Genomic DNA, 19782 nt, shown 5'->3' with positions numbered 1-19782 from the left:
AAAAAGACAGAAATAGATTCAGATTTCATATGGGACTACATTTTTTGTTATCATTTTAGTATTTAGTATTTTTTAGTATGTCATTTTTGATTTAATATTTATTATAATATTTCGTATTTCATATTTTTCCTTACATCAATAGACTTCCCGATATGCAACTCGAAAAGATTATTTCAATTCCAGTTTCCAAACATAGTTTAAACTTTATACCACACACCAAGTGCTATGAATTACTGTTAAACAAACACTGACATTATTAGGACTCAAGACGCGCCTCAATTATTAGAGATCAACGACGAAAACAAATTTCTCTTGCTACTTTGACCACCAACGGAGTGTTGCCTCAATTAAAAACTTATATTTTGCTTACTATTTATTTGTTTTTGCACATCTCTCAAGAGATCTTATCTAATGCTCTGTGTGGGCTGTCAACACAAACAATTGCACTTGCTACTGGGCGTGGCAGAGTGCAACACACGTTGCAATAACAGCAGCGTGTCAAGTGGCCAGCAGACTTCCCACTTTTTCCTCGCTCATTTACCTCATTTTTTTTTCTTTATTATTTTTACACAAGGGTATTACAGCTTTGTGCCTGCAGGAAATGTGTGTGTAGACAGACAGAAGAAGGCATCTGAAGCCATGAAGTAAATACTAATGTAAGTATATTCTAGAACAACGTCAAAAATGTAAATGTTATTTGCAACATACTTTTGTTTGGTAAGAAACGGCTTAGTTGCTTTGGTTGACAAGTTAGTATATTTCTATGGTATATTTTGAAAATAATAGTATAGTCATAAATATAGCAAATCTGACTTTCGGTATATTCTAGTTGCCTTGGATGATTATTTGCTATATTTCATAACATTTCTTATATATAGTATATTAATACAGGCCATACAAATTGTCTTTAGTATATTTCAGTTGTCTTTTGATAAGTTGGTATATTTCTATGGTATATTTTGAATATAAGAGAATATACTTTGGTATATTCTAGTTGCTTTGATTGAGTATTTGTTATATTTCACATATATAATAAATCAATAAAGGCCATAAAAAGTGTCATTAGTATATTTCAGTTGTCTTTTGATAATTTGGTATATTTGTGGTATATTCATGGCATATTTCAAATGCAGTATACCATGTGCATATACAAAATATGGCATTTGGTATATTTTAGATGCCTTGATTGGCAATTTAGTATATTTCATACTCTATGGAATATTTATGTAATGTAATATGCATAATAATATGTATATTATATGCATATAATACATAATAATAGTATATAAATATACCAAATATAACCTTCGGTATATTTTAGTTGCTTTGATTGCTAATTTGCTACATTTACCACTCTGGTATATTTCGAATGTAGCAGTATATTAATATACCAAATATGACTTTCGGTATATTTTAGATTCGTTGACTGACAATTTGATATCTTTCCTTCGCAATGGTATATTTGGAATGTTAGAGTATATTAATAAAGACCATAAAATGGCCTTCAGTATATTTCAGTTGCATTTTTGGTAATTCGGTATATTTATGGTATATACCAAATGTGACATTCGGTATGTTTTAGTTGTCTAGTTTGGTAATTTGGAATATTTATGGTATACTTTAAATGTAGTATACTACTTGCATATACTAAATATGTCATTCGGTATATTTTAGTAAATTTTATTGACAATTTCGTATATTGCCTACTCTATGGTATAGATATATTTGTAATGTAATATGTATACGTAATAGTATATCAATATACCAAATATGAAATACGGTATATTCTGTTGTTTGGGCTGGCATATTTCGTACTCTTATTCACCTATTTATATTATTTACTACGTACTAATTATACACCTTTAAAAGTAGTAACAATATACTATCATCTAATTACTTGACACTTGAAATTACTACGATTCTACTACGAAGCGAAAAAGGCAACGATCGTCGCTGCGATGATGTTTGACATTGGCTCACACGTGCCCCAGTGTCCAGTTGCGAGTTGCGAGTTGCAGATGCCGCATTCTCTTGCCGATTCTCTTGTTGCAATCTCACTGAGCTGGGGCAAGTAGCAAAGCGCTCCTAAGGCTGTCGTCTATCTCTCTTCCTCTGTCTCCCTCTCTATCTCTCTCTCTCTCTGTCTGTCTCACTCGCTCGCACTTGGTGTGCGGCAATATCTCACATTGAAATTCCGAAACACGTACACGAAACGTCTGAGATGTTCTTTGATGGATTATATGGATTTTGCTCATAAATGTGAAGTAAGGCGAAAAATTAATATCGCATCGCGGCAAATAGTTTTGAAGTTGTCTCCCCGTCCCCGTCCCCGTCCCCTTCCCAGCTCCCCCCTCTCAGCTCATCTTCCTCTCTCTCTCGTATCGCGTTGTCTGTCCTTCCTCTGTCTTCTGCTCTTGTGTCATCAATCTGCGGTGGCGGTGACGCTGTTGCAAGTTTGTCAAACACTCTCTCAACACACTCTCAGTGTTGTCTGTCGCTTGTTGTGCTGTGTGGGTGCAGCAGCGGAGGGGGAGGGGCAGCATGGGGCAGCAGCAACTGTTGCATTTGCATAAAAATCACCAAGACGCATCTGCAACGCATCTCGGTTGTTTGCTGTTTTTGTTTGTTATACCCTGTAGCTTTTGCGAATGTGGATCGAAGGAGTTTCAATTGTCAAGTGCTAAATCTTTCTGCTTACAGCTCAACTATTATTTTGACCAACTATTTTAAACTACATCAACTGAACTTCGTAGCTTTTTGTATATTGCTTTTATTTGCTATGATTGTTATTAACTTGTCAATAATAAAATCAGTTTTCTTTCGATTATCTTTGCTAAGGTAAAAACATAATATTTTTCACACAAATCGCTTAAACATGATGAATGCATTTATAGTAATGTATATAGTATATTATAATATAATATTGTCTTGGTATATTTTTGAAAAAAATACCACACTGACCATGAAATAATACACCAATATACCAAAATACGACCGTTTGCACATTTTAGTATTTTTTCAGCATATTGAGGTGGTATATTTTGAGAATAATACCGCATAATAAACGATTTATCACATTAAATCAATTTTATAGTTTTGTAATGTAATAGAATATCAATATACCGAATACAACTTTCGGTATATTTTTGTATTTCTTAATGTATTGATTTGAAATACTTTGGGAATAATGGATTCATCAAATTAAGTCAATTTTATAGTCTTTTAATGATTACAAAATAACATTACAAATCTGCTTTTATTGTCAATCAAATAATTTTCTCTGCTAGAAAATTATCATATTTATTTATTTCGAAGTTCAATAATGTAAAAAATTAAAGTAAGAATAATATATTTCTTGTATTTTTTATTATCATATGTTATCATTTTTCGATAAATCATCTTTTTAGCTTTGCAACCAAGTTACATGATTATGATGAGACATTTGCAATGATAGTAAGAGAATCAGCAAACTTTTATTCCCAACATACAAGTCAAAAGATAGTTTGAAACTCTTTAGATACTTCATAAGATTTAATATCATATTCTTGTATGCAATTTGTATATTTTATTTGTATGGAAAGGAATGAAGTTCACTTAGCATACTAAAAGTAACTATAACTTTATATTATATGTTCAAATAACTAATAATGAATTCATTAAATAAAAGTAGAAATAAAACAAGTTAGCTAAATATTGATGCGTTAACATGTTCAAACTCAGATCAGCATTCAATAGTTTTATAGTTTTTTTTAAAGGGTATCTTTGTGCTTGATTTGTTTAGCCATGCGTTCAATGCGAATGTTTGCAGTTGTTATTGCCGACTGAGCTCCACTTGCTTGGGCTTGCCCCAAAGGGGCCAAAATGGGCGGACAGAGCTGAACTGATCGATCGATTGTTGTTGTTGTTATTGTTGTCCGGCGGGGCACGCTGCAAGTTGCAAGTTGCACGTTGCCGCAACCTCGCTCTCAGTTAAGTTTTTTTTTTTCGGGCCTTCTGCTGCCTCCGATCATAAATCATGTGGTGTAATTACCCGTTGGCGCAGGATGCAACGCATAAGCCACGCGCACTGCGCGTTTTGCACCCAAAAAAAAAAAAACAAAAACAAAAAAAATATATGAGAGTTCAAGAGTTTATCGCCAGCGATATTGGCGCTTGTAATCCTTTTGTGCCTCTCTTTGTTCAGCCAACAAGGAAAACAAAAAGGATTGCGCCATGCGTCGATGATGACCAAACAGTTTTCAGTTTTTTTTTTTTTTTTTTTTGGTATCCCTTTTGAAGTGCCCTCTCCTATGTCTATATTTGATTTGATAACCATGCAACAATATACGTAAACGTATCCTTTGATCAGCCACCAGTGAAAAGCAACACTTGTTGAGTGCCTGCAAATATATTTTGGAAACGCAGAAAGATCCATAAAAAACGATATGTCAATTGCTCATTCCAGGAATAACCTCTATTCTATTCACCTCTCAGTCTGTGTCTGTGTCTCTCTATTTCTATTTCCTAACCCTAACTTCAACTGCAAATGCAACTCTTACGCACTTAAGATCCTCTGCCACAACATTTCATATTCCATCATCTCAAAGCAATCAGCGACTGTGTGTAACCGCAAAAACCTCAGCGATAAACTGTCAAATGAAATCAACTCTCGCTGCTCTACACAACAAACTGGGTAACTAACATGTATTGCACATTCTATACTATAATACGAGTATATTTGAATACTATATAACATAGAACAAATTTATTTCTTTATTATAAGACAGAGATTAAGGACAAATTTTATAAACATAAAATGTAGTATGAAGTTCATAAATCTATACTAAGTGTCTTAGTTGCTTTGGTGTCTGAGTTGACAATCTGACATATTTTATTACTCTATATTACTCTCATTTTGAATGTAGTAGAATCAATCAAATAAAATTATTGGTATATTTTGTAGCGACTGTACCTTTGTTTGTCTTTTTTAATATATTATTAATAGAAGCTGTTGTAAGTAATTCCGTTGTAATTAAATGGATAAAAAGAATACACACAAAAAGTGGCATATATTCATAATTTTCATAAGCATAAGACATACTTTATAGCAATAACAACCAAACTTAGTAAGAATACAAAAATATAATATTCGAAACTGATAAACATACATACTTTAAAAATTATCAACAGAATCATCTAATAAACGCAAAATATTCGAAATGCGTTTATAAAAAGTATATATTTTTTTTTTTATAACTTAAAAATGAATTTTTCCTTAATTCAATAAAAAATTTCCTTATATTTGATAGCAAAAAAAGAAACTTTATTGAAATATCGAAAATATTCCAAAATTCGATTATGAAAATTTGTACATTTTTTTATAATGTACAATTGTATTTTCTTGTTTATTCAATAATTTTTTTTATACACTTCCCTTGTAAAAAAGAATAAAGTCACAATAAAGTGTATACAAAGTGTGCTGGCAGAAGAAGCGTTGTTACTACTTGCATTTTCATTCCAGTTTTTTATTTATATTTATATTTTTGTTGTTGCTTCTTGAAGTCTTGAAGACTTCTCTTTGCACGCTCGCAGCCTCTTTTAATGCCTCTGACTTGCCCACTTCCCGTACGGGTTTTGGGCCAAGCAAGCAAGCACATAAAGATGGTACAAAAAAAGTAAGTAAGTAAGAAAGCTGCTGTCGAGTGTGTTTGACTGTGAGATACCCGGTAAGCATTCTAAATAAAAACAAAACACTGGGGTAGTAATCTTAAAACATACTGAATTAACATACCGCAAAAATACTAAAGTATATCGACGGCTATATAAGCTATATTGATATATTACTATTCATTATTCTGGAAATATACCAAAATAAATTACCAAAAATACCAAAAATATACCAAATGCTGTATATGGTATATTAATATATAGTACTACATTCTAAATGTACCACAGAGTGCAAAATATACCAGATTGCTAACATTAAAAATATACCATGAAATACAAAATATACCAGATTTTCAACCAAAACAAAAAATGTACATCGAAGTCTTCGGTATTCGGTATATTGATATGCTATTACTTTTTAAGTATACTGAACATATACTATTACATTTAAAATATACCATAGAGTGCAAAATATACCAGATTGTCAACATTCAAAATTTACCATGAAATACAAAATATACCAGATTTTCAACCAAAACAAAAAATGTACATCGAAGTCTTCGGTATTCGGTATATCGATATACTATTACTTTTTAAGTATACTGAACATATACTATTACATTTAAAATATACCATAGAGTGCAAAATATACCAGATTGTCAACATTCAAAATATACCATGAAATACAAAATATACCAGATTTTCAACCAAAACAAAAAATGTACATTGAAGTCTTCGGTATTCGGTATATCGATATACTATTATTTTTTAAGTATACTGAACATATACTATTACATTTAAAATATACCATACAGTACAGAATATACTAGACATGGCTATATCGTCTCAGCTGTTGACGTAGATCAAAAATATATATACTTTATAAGGTTGGAAATACCTCCTTCCTCCTGTTACAAACATTTCCACAAACTTATAATACCCTTCTACCCTCTGGTTAGCGTGTATACAAAAAAAATACACAGTATCCCCGATGCTGTCAGGTTTTGTCAATTATCAGGTGCAGTGCTTCACTCCCCTTCCCCTTCTCCTTCTGCTTTCCCTCTCTCCAACCTTGCCACAACAACTTGGCTTTCAGTCAGTTCAAGCTTTTGCAGCTTGAAGCGTGTTTTAAGCGTGCGAAATTTTCATTCACAAATGCATCTTATGTTGTGGGGAGGCAGCAGTCAGTGAGTGGGGCAAAGAGTTGCTTACATAATGTCGCTCCTCTTCTGCTGCTGCTGCTGCTGAGTGCATTCAAATGAGTTTTGAATGCGTTTCGTATACAAAGTCTGCCGTCTGCTGTTCAGAGGAGAAGGAGGCGCCTTGCAGCGCAACTGATGGCTGTGACAATTGTGATGCTTTTTGTGGACTGTAGTCAAATTAATTTCACATTTCCTTAGATTCACCTTTATACATTTTGTTGTTTGTGTGTAAATATTTAGACGAGCCATGAAAATCTGGCCAGTTGGTCAGTGGCAAAATTTCGTTCTGGTTGGCAAGGTCAAGTTGAGTTGACATCTGTAGAAGCAGCTGCAGCAGTCAGCAAAACATTCGTTGCACAGTAGCCCGTGGCTAATCAAAGGTCAAACGCAAAGGTTTCACTTTACACAGATGCACATATTGAATTTCTTCTCTTCTCTCTCTCTCTCTTCTGTATTATTTACATTTAATTTTGCAATTTTTTTATCTCCTCTTCTCTGGTAATTGAATTCATCAGGCCACCCAAAAATCACGAAAATTGCTGGCATAATTTTGATTTGAATTTAATGACTTTATTTAACAGAGAGATTCCATCCAGCCATCCAATCTTCATCCTTCAGCTTGCAACTTGATCCCAAAGTCATGTCTTGTCTGGTCTGAGGCAGCTGTCGCAACTGTTCGGTGCGTGTTGCGTCTTTTAGCTCACAATTGATAAGTTTTCGTTTCGCAAAATTGCATTTTAATCAAGTCTTATTAAAATTAGTTTAGCGCTCTCTGCTCTGTGCTGCTGTGAGGTCCACTCAGAGCTGATCTCGAACAGCTTAATAACATTTTAACTAGCCAGTTCCGTTTCGAGTTCGTTTTGCAATCTTCCCCCGTTGAAATAAAGTTATCAACACTTTGCTCAGAATTCAACCACACGCCACAGTCACAAGTAATTGCCACCGTCTTTTCCCCTCCCCCCTTTTGGATGCCCTTTTTTCGGTTCGTCACGCGTCGTGTCGAGTCAATCAACGATCTCGCTTGTTGCCATTCAAAAAATAGCAGACTTGCACGCAAATAGCAGCAGCCAAGACACAAGACACGCTTCCCCCGTTCCAGTTCAGTGAAAGTTAACACGCGTCAAAAGCAGCCACAGAGCGAGATAGAGAGACTGAAAAAGAAAGAGAGAGAGATACGGACTCGAGCAATATTGTCTTAGGGTTGCAAATAAAAAACTTGCTTTCAGCCTAAATGCTTTCAAAGAGGGGCTCATCCACATTGCCTTTGGGTAATTTACAGCTTCGCTCTGTCGCTCAACTTTCTTCACTTCCGGCAACTTCCCTTAACTTTTTTTTGTTGGCCTAAATGCATTCTTACTATCATTGAGGTGAATTTCGATTGTTTACAAAAATTTAGTATATAGTATTTTAATATACTACATTTTTAGTATATGGTATTTTAATATACTGAATATTTTAATATATAATATTTTATTATATTGACTATTTTTAATATATAATCGTTTAATATACTAAAATGTACTGAGTATATATACCGATATACTATGCTAAATCCTAAATATTTAGTATAATAAATTAATACATACTAAATATTTAGTGTTTATTGCATACTATAGTATATTAGTATATATACCAAATATTTAGTATATTAATATACTATATATATGTTTACTATCATTGAGATGAATTTCGATTGTTAATAAATATTTAGTATGTAGTATTTTAATATACTAAAATTTGGTATGTGGTATTTTAATATACTGAATATTTTAGTATATGATTTTTTATTATATTGAATATTTTTAATATACTAAAATGTACTGTGTAAATATACTGATATACTATGCAAAATCCTAAATATTTAGTATATTAAAATAATGCGTTCTAAATATTTAGTATAATAAAACAATACATACTAAATATTTAGTATATTAATATACTATATATATGTTTACTATCATTGAGATGAATTTCGATTGTTAACAAATATTTAGTGTATAGTATTTTAATATACTAAATTTTTAGCATGCGGTATTTTAATATACTGAACATTTGAGTATATAATATTTTAATACTAAAATGTACTAAGTAAATATACTGATATACTATGCTAAATCCTAAATATTTAGTGTTTATTGCATAATATAGTATATTAGTATATATATCAAATATTTAGTATATTAATATACTATATATATGTTTACTATCATTGAGATGAATTTCGATAGTTAATAAATATTTAGTATATAGTATTTTAATATACTAAATATTTTAGTGTATAATATTTTATTACATTGAATATTTTTAGCATATAATCTTTTAATATACTAAAATTAACTAAGTAAATATATTGATATACTAAAGCCTCAATACTTAGTATATTAAAATAAAACATACTAAATATTTAGTGTTTATTACATAGTATAGTATATTTAGTATATTAAAATACTATATACATATATGTTGTTATACTTATTCAAATTTAATTATATATTTCTTTTTTATGTTTTTCTTTTAACAATTGTTTACATTACATTCTTTCTTTTCTTATATAAATAAATTTATATTTGTGGACCGCTTCACTACACATCTTTTAAGTAGATTCCTAGCTTTTTGCCTGCTTAGTGCAAAGTGTCAAGTGGCTGTGAGGATATCGACTCATTAGATCGCTTAAATGGCAATTAAAGGCAACGACACGTTCCAGCACTTTAAAGACTTTTTCATCGAGTTGAAAATGAGTCTAGTTCAAATGCGATGGGGAAGAAGTGGATAGTTACATCGTATAATAAAGATCAGAGCTAAATTTCCACAAACTGCGATGACCAAACATAAAAAAAAAACCCCGTCGAGTCGAGAATGAAATATGAAATTATTAAAACGACGCTGCAGGATAACGTGAGCTCAGTTTTCAGGTCCTTTTTTTCTTAGCTCGAGATAAGGAAGGAATGAAGGAATAATAATAACAATCATAACGAGCAAATACAATGAAGCTAAAAAGTATTTTTAACTATCTCTATTTCTCTCGTTCTCGCTCATTTTGTGTTGGGAAATTAATGCGCTATTAACGACCGCAAGGATCGCGGCAACCCTCCGAAAAAACACACACACACACAAACGTAGAGAAAATGCATTGTCATAGGGACTAGAAGAAAAGTATCTAGTAGGAGATTCTTGTTGCGTTAAATAAGTCATAAATTTCATTTCGACTTTATCCTTGACTCTCCATCGATTTTTCATATTTAATACCCATCTCCATTGTTCGCGTGGGCGCTGTCTTTAATCCTTTCTCATGTCCTGCGCGCATCGAATCATGCGGGACACATACTCCAAAAAAAATAAAAATACTTTTTCTCCCCGCATACAGTCTTCGGTGGAATTAAGTCACATAAATCGTGTTGACTTAAGACTTGATTTTTGATTTCAATTCAATTCAATTTTTTTTGATACTTATCGTTTTGGAGTAGTTGATGCTCTTCTTATCACCGATTGCAGCATATTAGATCTGTTCTGATGTGTGGTCTAATCACACTCTACGTTCGCTCCCCTTGTCTCTATTTTATTAGCAGCTTATGGCTTATGACTTACTCAATTAGAGAGCCAAAAGACAAGTTGTTTGCCCCTCCAAAGTGCAGCTGTGAGTTGCCTTTTAAAAAGTAAATTTAATATTACCCAAAGAACTACAGCTTAAGTCAGTTACTTAGGCACAACTCGAGCATCTTTAGCAGTGGCTGAAGAGAGGATTCATTTCTTTTATTAAACATCTTAATATGTTTCTAAAGAGAGAATTCATTTCTTTTATTAGAGGAGAAAAGTTGCATTTTTCATTGTTTAAGTGATTTATGTATTTTGTATTTTTGTTTTAGTAATCAAAGACTAAGAAAAGATTTAGAATTACAATTTTGTACTAATAATTGAAATTGCATTTTTAAAATTCAAATCTATTCAAATTTCAGTTAATTTACTCTTATTATATTGCCTAATGAGGTGTCTATTTATTAATGCACTAGATGCATCTCTATTGTATAAACAAATAAGACAGCTACAGTCGAGTGTACTCGACTGTGAAATATCCACTATTCGTTTTGAACAAAAGAAAAACAGTAGAATGAAAAAAACCATAGACTATATTTGGTATATTCATATAGTATATACTGCATTCAAAATAAACCAACGAATGAAAAATATACCATATATACTACAGGTTATATTTGGTATATTGATATAGTACTTCATTCAATGGTATATTTTGAATAGAGTGCAAAATATACCAAATATTATACTGGCATGACATTATGGTCTCGACTCTTGACGATCTTGATCAAGAATATATATATCCCTATTAAGTATGCCTTCTTCTGCCTGTTACAAACATTTCACTCAGTTATAATACCAATTATTTACAGCAATACATTCATTCTTTTTTTCAAATCAAATTGATTTTCTTTGAATTCATAAAACGTCAATTTCCAAACAGCAAATCGTTTGTTGAATGAATTAATTCGCTAGATAAATTTCCGATGAATTATTTATTTACTACTCGTATTTCCCATTTTTTCTATTCTTCATAATACGTATAATGTAAACTTTCAATTAATCAAATAACACTTTACTTGTGTCGACTTTTTGCTGCTCATTGAACAGAAATCTACTCTCACAGCTCGATGCAACTTTGACATCGAGACTGCAAGAGAGGACGAGGGGAAGAGGGAGAGAAAGAGAGCATTGCAGTCAAGGGTTAATGGTAATATGGTTCAACACCAATTTAGACACTTTATGCATCTTGTTAGCAGCGGCCCCAAAAAGAAGAAGAGAAAACAGCAGAGATTGCAACTTGGGTGAAGAAGTAATGTGATACGTCAAGCGCCTAAAGGCAACAGAAACACACAGCAAAAGGGGACTGCCAAGGGAGGGGGAAGAGGAAGAGGGAGAGAGGATCAAGGCACGAGGTTGAGCATTAAACAAAAGACGTCGGGAGTACGTATTGATTTCAATATTAATCGCTGTATATCACCAAAGAAATATATACAAGGAGATCGAGCGAAGAAGAATTTTGTGAGCAGTCTTTTCGCCTTCAGTTTTTTTTTTTTTTTTTTTTGTGTAATGCTCCTTTGGCTCGCTTTGTCTTATAATTGGATTTAGATTAATTGCATCTGCTTCACATCGAACACCACAAAAAAACAAGAACCAAAAAAATACGCGCATGAAAAATTACATCAAAAAGGCAAAAAGCAGAAGAAGAAATGAAATACAAGAAAGATGAGCTGAAACTGTTTTCTACAGAAATTGAAATTGTAACAGACGAAATTTCTGCGAAATTGACGACGGCGCGTGTTCGCTACTGACTGCATGATCCTTGATCCTTGATCCTTACTACTTGCTCCTTGATCCCGCTGTGCACGCTTCCATCAGAACCGCAAATTCATTAGCTTTGTTTGTTTGTTTTCCCCTGACTGATTTGTTTTGCATAAGATCAACGGGAGAAAGAGAAACATTTAATCATTAATTAGCAGCTAGATCAATCTCGATCTCAATCTCAATTGAAGATCGCTGCGATCGCTGAGACTGTCGCTCTCTAGAGAGAAACACACACTCCGGGGGCAAAGTTTGTACCAGTTTTTCATTTTCTGCTGCTGCGACGGCAGTCATGTTACTTTTAATGATAATTGCTGCCTCACAACTCATTTCTCAACTGTGATAAATTTTACTTCGCGCGCCAAGCTCACCAAGATCTTTGCCAGCCATCTCACGATCGCCATCGCCATCGCCATCATCACGATCTCCATCTCCATCTCGATCTCCATCTGCATCTCTGCATCGCGCGTTGACATCAATGTCGATTTCGCAGCCATTTGTATGCGCCCAAAACTGTCATCACGTTGCGCTTTTGGGCCACACTTTTTTTTGTGGGGCCCCAACACACTATGCGATTTAATCAGCTCATAAAGCGTACACAAATTTTGGCAAAAAATTACTAAAGCAAATGTGATGAAGAACTCAATTGAAGCCTAAAACATGTGAGAAAATTAGCGTCGAGTCTGCTCGACTGCTTGCCATGCATTTGAACAAAACAAAACAGTGCGGTATTATTCCGAAAATATACCAAAATAATCTAAGAAAGGTTATATTTAGTTTATCGATATACTATTACATTAAAAATATTCCATAATGTATTTGTTAACACAAAAATATACCAAAATAATATACCATTCTAAAATATACATATAAACCAAAGGTTATACTTACTATATCGATATACTATTACATTAAAAATATACCATAATGTATTTGTTAACACAAAAATATACCAAAATAATATACCTTTCCAAAAATATACATATAAACCAAAGGTTATATTTAGTATATCGATATTTTATTAGTATAATATAATATTATATTATATTTGATTCATAGAAAGAAAGAGAGAAGATTTCAAATATTCAAATTTTTAAATTAGGAAAAATTGGATTCTCTCTTTAACAATTTTGCCATTTGGGTATGTAATATTGGACGAATTTGATGGAAGAATAGTTGGGTATAATTCTCAATTTGAGCTAAAGAAAAATTATAATTTTGCAGTTCAGCGTTTGTTTTTTACAACAATTTTAGTACAGGATTTCCTTAATAGATTTTAATGTTTTTAAGTATAGTATATAAAAAGTGTTGCTACTATTTGATTATTTGGAATATTTCTTGAATGGTCAAATTGTAGCAATATTTTTTTTATCATAGTCCAATCAAATTGTGGCAACACTTTTCCACAAATAAATACCAAAATTATTAGTGTGAAAGTTCAAATAAAATATTGTACTTACATAATCAAAAGTCGTGTATTTCGTTAAAAATGAATGAAAGCAAAACGCTTATCTGAAAATATAGGAGAAAAAGTAGCTAAATGAGATGACAACAAATAAATTGAAATCATTTTACTAAATGTCTTAAATATATTTTATTTTTATATTAAAATCTAGTATGCAATATGAAATTTAATTTACAGAAAGAAAAGTGCTAGCTGCTGGGTCCTTCAACTATTCTTAAATGTATTACCTTTTAATTTTAAGAATTTGAATCCAGTCATAAAACTCTATGGCATTTCATTAAGTTCAGAGCTAGTTTTAGTTGCCTAGCTGCTATTTAAGCGCCTTTGAGAGCAGTAATGATGAAGCTCTCGCTTCACTTGGCTTGACTTCTCTCAGCAACCATGACCTGTCCAATAAAATATCGTCACGTTTGTGGGCTCCCCAAAAAAAAAGAAGGAGAAAAAGTCGCTTTATGGTCGCAACGATGCGCAGGTGAAGGGCCAAGAGAAGCTACCTACAATTTGTCTTTATGGCTACAAAAAAAAAAGAGGAAAAAAAAACAGAGATGCAAAGCAAAGGGATCCAAAGGCGCGATGTCAAGGCGCAGTTTCTTCCCTTTCTATGGGCAACGACGAACGCACTCTGTCTGTGGTCATAAACCATTTAAACATTTTCAACTTGTTAGCAATTAATTAAATAGATCGGCCCGTGGCAACAAGTTCAGTCTTTGGGTCTCGCTGTCATTATTCTTATGGCCACTTGGTCCGAAGCATCCACACAACAAAATGTCCCCATCTCGATATATAAAGATTCCTCCCTTCCCTCTCTCTCCCTCTCTCTCCCTCTCTCTCGCTCTGTGTGTATGGAGTGCGTTAATTACCAAGAACAGCATTCAATTTTTATGGAGGACACACGCCCCATTGAGGCATTTGCATGCAACAACTACAAACGATCTGGCAACGCTAAATGCGCTTCAAACGTGACCGCTGAAAGCTGTTAAAGAGCATAATGGTAAGAGGGAGAGGTAAAGGGAAAGGGGGAATCGGGACGAAGTGCGTCGTCTGCCAGTTTGAAATTTATTTCGCTGTTTTTGCAATTTAAGGTAATTATTATGTACCTTTGGGGTAATTTTAACACCTCGACACCATCGACAAATATCATCTTCAGTGCGAGCGAGAGAACGATGCCGATGCCAATGCCGGTGTCGGTCGTCGTACTTCAGAAGTAGCTGCTGCGCCTTTCATATCAACCATCCAAAATCACAACAACAACAACAACAGCAACAACAACGACAAACGTTTCTTAGAAGCGCAAAGCTTTCAACACCTTCGATGCGTGCCCAGCAACGAACAACAGGCTGCCCCATTCCCATTCCCATTCCCCATTCCCATCTCCTCGTCCTCATCCTCATCCTCTTCTTCCTCCTCGACCTCCTTACCGCCTGCTCCCCATGCTCTCCCCCGCTGCGTTTGCTACTTTGGTTGCTGCTGCTGACTTGGCCAGTTATTTTTCACACCTTAACAACATTTTTTCATACACTCATTGCGGTTACTTTGACTTTATGTGTTCGCTAGGTCCAACCAATTACTTATTTACGAAGAAAGCTGTTGACAGTATATTTAAAATACTGTATATGAAGTTAATAGTATATTAAAAATACTATATATTAAATTTGTATGGATTTAAATACTAAATAAGCAATTGAGCGTATATTTAAAATACTATATAACATTTTAAATACTATATATGAAATTAATAGTATATTTCAAATACTATATATTTGATTTGTATGATTTTTAATACTAAATAAGTAATTGGAAGTATATTTAAAATACTACTTTAGCACTTTAATTACTATATATATACAACTGAAAGTATATTTCATATATTCATACCAGTTTAAATACTAAATATACAAGTGATAGTATATTTAAAATACTACCAATTAAGTATTATATATGAAATTGAAAGTATATTTAAAATATCACTTGTCCACTTTAAATACTATATGTGCAATGTACAGTATATTTAAAATACTACCTATTTCATACTATATATGCAATTGACAGTATATTTAAAATACCACCTTGCCACTTTAAATACTATATGTACAATGTACAGTATATTTAAAATACTACCTATTTCATACTATATATGCAATTGACAGTATATTTAAAATACCACTTTGCCACTGTAAATACTATATGTACAATGTACAGTATATTTAAAATACCATTTTGTCACTTTAAATACCATATGTGCAATGTACAGTATATTTAAAATACCGTATATTACATACCACTTTGAATATGAAATATCCAAGTGACAGTATATTTAAAATACTACCTAATTCATACTACTTGTATATATTCAAATGACAGTATAATTAAAAAAACTTTATATTCCAAACCACATTAAATATGTATATACTATATATTGACACAGACGGACGCATGATACTTGATATTAATATTTTTAGGTTATTCTTTCTATATTCATTTTATTCGTTTCCAATTCCTAAACATTTCTCCTACACATCCACAACAAAAATTATACATCTATCTCAAATAATTTGGGAGTAATCCATATGTACATATGTTAATGGACAGATAGGCACACAACTTATTTGATTATTTTCCATATTCATTTCTATATTTTCCAGAACGTAAACCTGCTCAAAATATGCACAACAAAAATCGTTAGTACAACTTGATAACTTTTAGAGTATACTCTATATATAGTAATCTCTTTATTTTATACATCCTAAACATTACCAAAATACACACACCAAAAATGAGATTAATAGTATATTTAAAATACTATATATTAGATTTGTATGACATTAAATATCAAATAAGCAATGAACAGTATATTTAAAATACTACTTTAACACTTTAAGTACTATATATAATATATGCAACTGACAGTATATTTAACGTACCGCATATTAATACCAGTTGAAATACTAAATATACAAGTGATAGTATATTTAACACTAAAACCTGGAGAGTTATTTGCTTGAAAGCAAGCGGACAGACAGATTAAGAACTGAATTAGGTTTCTTCTTTTATTTCGTTTTTTTCTTAGTTTTCTGGCAGCCTATGAACTGAAATCATAAAAGCATATTTAAGTGAAGAATTCAGACTATTTCAAAGTTGTACTTTAACAACGCAGTTGTTGTACTTTAAAAAGGATTTCAACGTTAAGAGTATTTTGAATTCGTGCACAACTTTTGGCTACTGTTGCCCGACTGTTAGTTGTTGTTGCTTTTTCGCACTTGGCGGCGTATTCGGTTACTACAACTGAACAGAAAAAAAAAGAAGTAAAAAGAAAGAACCGCCGCCACGTTTTTAATAATCGCTGCCACTGCGATTGCTGCTTTTGCTGGCTCTGTTATCTCACTCAGCTCATCGGGATGCGTTGGCTTTTGGGTATTGAACTTGGGCTTTGACTGCGGCTTTAACTTTTGGCTTTAACTCGTGAAGGCTTCACGCGTATCCTGCCGAGGTTCCGCTCGCTGTCAGCATCGCATTTGCTGTTGTCGCAATTATCGGCGAGTGGCGTGCGTGTAAATTACCGTTATTAGGTGTGATCGTGCGAATTTCGCAATGATTTCCCATCCAACAAAAAAAAAAAGAACAAAAATAAAAATATATATAAAAATAAAACAAAATTAAAACTCTGTTTCAGTTTTCACTTCGTTCACGCGAAAGTGACGACAATTTCCGCTTGGGAACACCCATAAAAAGTCAAATTAATGTGATGACCACAGCACAGAGATAACACGATAACGATAACACGATCACACAACTGAACAGAGGACAGGCGACATTTCACTGGCAGATTTCACGCTTATGATATGTATCATCCTCATCCTCAACTCTCAGCTCTCAACTCTCAACTCTGACCTACTCCATCACGTTTTACACGCTACGTGATCGAGTATCGAGTGCTACTTTACTTAGGTTTTACTTTCAGTTGCCAGAATTCAGTAGCTGCTACTATTTTCGTTTTTTTTTTCGTTTCTAATCCTGCTGTTGATGTTCGGAATTCTCAATTAGGCTTAATGAAGAAGCGCCAGACACATAAAATACGTAATTAATTGTCATATCGATATCGATTTTCGCTTATAGAGATCAACAATTGTTGTTGTTGTTCTTGTTCTTGTTGTTGTCACTTCACTTGCTTCCGCTGAGCTGAGGTTTCCAGCTTGCAGCCAAAGGACACGCACTTCTAGGACATGTGACTTAACCTCAAGAGTTCTTAGAAAACACAAGCAATGAGATCAGTTAAGAGAAGTCAAAATACATTCCTTTTATTCCTTTCTATTTTCATATTTCTAATATTTGGAAGCGCAAAAACAAATGTTCTACAAAGAATCAAATTTTGCTACTTTTATGCAATGTTAGATACTTTCATCATTTAATACTAATATATATTTCTTATAAGGTATTAAGGATTAAAGAATTTAAAAGTTAATAGAAAGAAATGCAAATAAAACGTAGACAATGAGATGAGTTAAGAGAAGTAACACTGTATTCCTCTTCTAATTATTTATTAGAGATATTGCAAAATTTTGTTACATTATTAGAAAAATATTTTGAGACTAGAATTTTTTATTATTATTCTAACATATTCATATATTTCAAATATTTGGCAGCGCAATAAGAAAAACTCAAGTAAATGTTTGCAACATATACTATAAATATTTATGAAAATAACTCATTTTATATACATTCAAAATTTAATATTATTGCTATAATTTGAATACTTATAATTATTGCTAATTAATATACTAAATATATAAATTTTAATCCGAAATGTAATTCCTTATTAAGAAACCATATATAGCCTTTGGTATGTTTTAGTACTTTTGTGGTATATTAATTTGGTATATATTAAATCGAATACCGAACTATTTTGTTTTTCAGATTATGTTTTAAATTTGATACTCCCATTAAATTTCTAATTTCTATTTGCTCCTCATTTCAAAAGAGATTCAAACGAGTTTCCAATTAGTTTCCATTACAATTCTAATACACACAAACAACGAACACTAGATGGCGCCACCTCGCCGCCTAGACTTTCCCATTACATGCCAATTGGATTGACAATGTCGCACATAGAGGACGCTAGCTGACATACGAAAACGATCCTCACTTGTTGAACTTGGCAACCCTGTGTCCTGTTGATCCTTTTTTTTTACATTTTTACCTGTCATCAGAGCATTTACCCCACCTCCTGCCTCGAGCATTACATGCACTTTAATTAATCAACGAAGTTTGAGGGGGGAAAAAAAAATGCGCAGAGCTAATTAAAATGCTACCAAAACATTTTCTTTCGTCAGTCGGTGGGTGTGGAAGCAATGAGCAAGGAGCAGGGATCAGGGAGCAGGGAGCAAGGAGGCGTGTAGGCGATGACGCAAAGGATTTACCCCTTTTGTAGTGCATCGATTTCTAGATATTAGAAATGCATTAATGAAAATTGAAGTAGAGCAGCTTTTAAAAAACGATTACGATTAAGCGATTGCAGTTGCATGCCCCATGCCGCATGCCCCATGCCGCGGCTGCAGCTGCAGCTTCAATGTTAATCAAGGGTTTTTGGTTTTTATGCATTTATTGGATTATATGGTGGCATCTTGTTACCCGTAATTGTAACGGTGCATGAGGCATGCAACAACATTGTTGCCACAGCGTCCATAACAAATTTATGATTGGGCGCTTTATGGGGGCCACTTCACTTGCTTCTTACTGCTGTTGCTGTTGCTGTTGCACATATAAATAGCCAAGCGCCAAGTTGCAAGTTCCCTTGCTTACTTCTTTTTTTTTTTGTTGCCTTTTTTCTTCGCTGTCAAGTTCGTTTTGCCGGTCGTCAAGTTGCAGCTTCGTGACAAAGCTCATGCAAAATGAGTTGCAACCGAAATGCAGAAGAGGAGACGACACTCTTTATATGCATGAGACGGCACACACTTGTGGGATTTGTTGTTCTTATTCGTTCTCGTTCTTGTTCTCGTTGTTGTTGTTGTTGTTGCTCTTATGCTAATCACCCTGATCGGAAGCACGTGTCAAATGCGGCAATGCGGCAATGCTTAATGCAAAAGAACAGTTGCGATTGCGCCTTGCGCCTCGTTATATTAT

General features: G+C 33.2%; 1 long non-coding RNA gene across 1 annotated transcript in view; it reads right to left on the bottom strand.

Moving 5' to 3' along the window:
- LOC132796677 (uncharacterized) overlaps positions 1-19782 on the bottom strand; it is a 174558-nt gene that overhangs the window by 43689 nt on the left and 111087 nt on the right. Inside the window, exon 4 of the long non-coding RNA XR_009633577.1 lies at positions 13661-13712. This is a non-coding gene — a long non-coding RNA (uncharacterized LOC132796677). The remainder of the gene's footprint in view (positions 1-13660; positions 13713-19782) is intronic.

The sequence above is a fragment of the Drosophila nasuta genome, chromosome X, assembly GCF_023558535.2.
Source record: "Drosophila nasuta strain 15112-1781.00 chromosome X, ASM2355853v1, whole genome shotgun sequence".
Classification (NCBI taxonomy): domain Eukaryota; kingdom Metazoa; phylum Arthropoda; class Insecta; order Diptera; family Drosophilidae; genus Drosophila; species Drosophila nasuta.
This window is presented reverse-complemented; position numbering and strand designations above follow the sequence as displayed.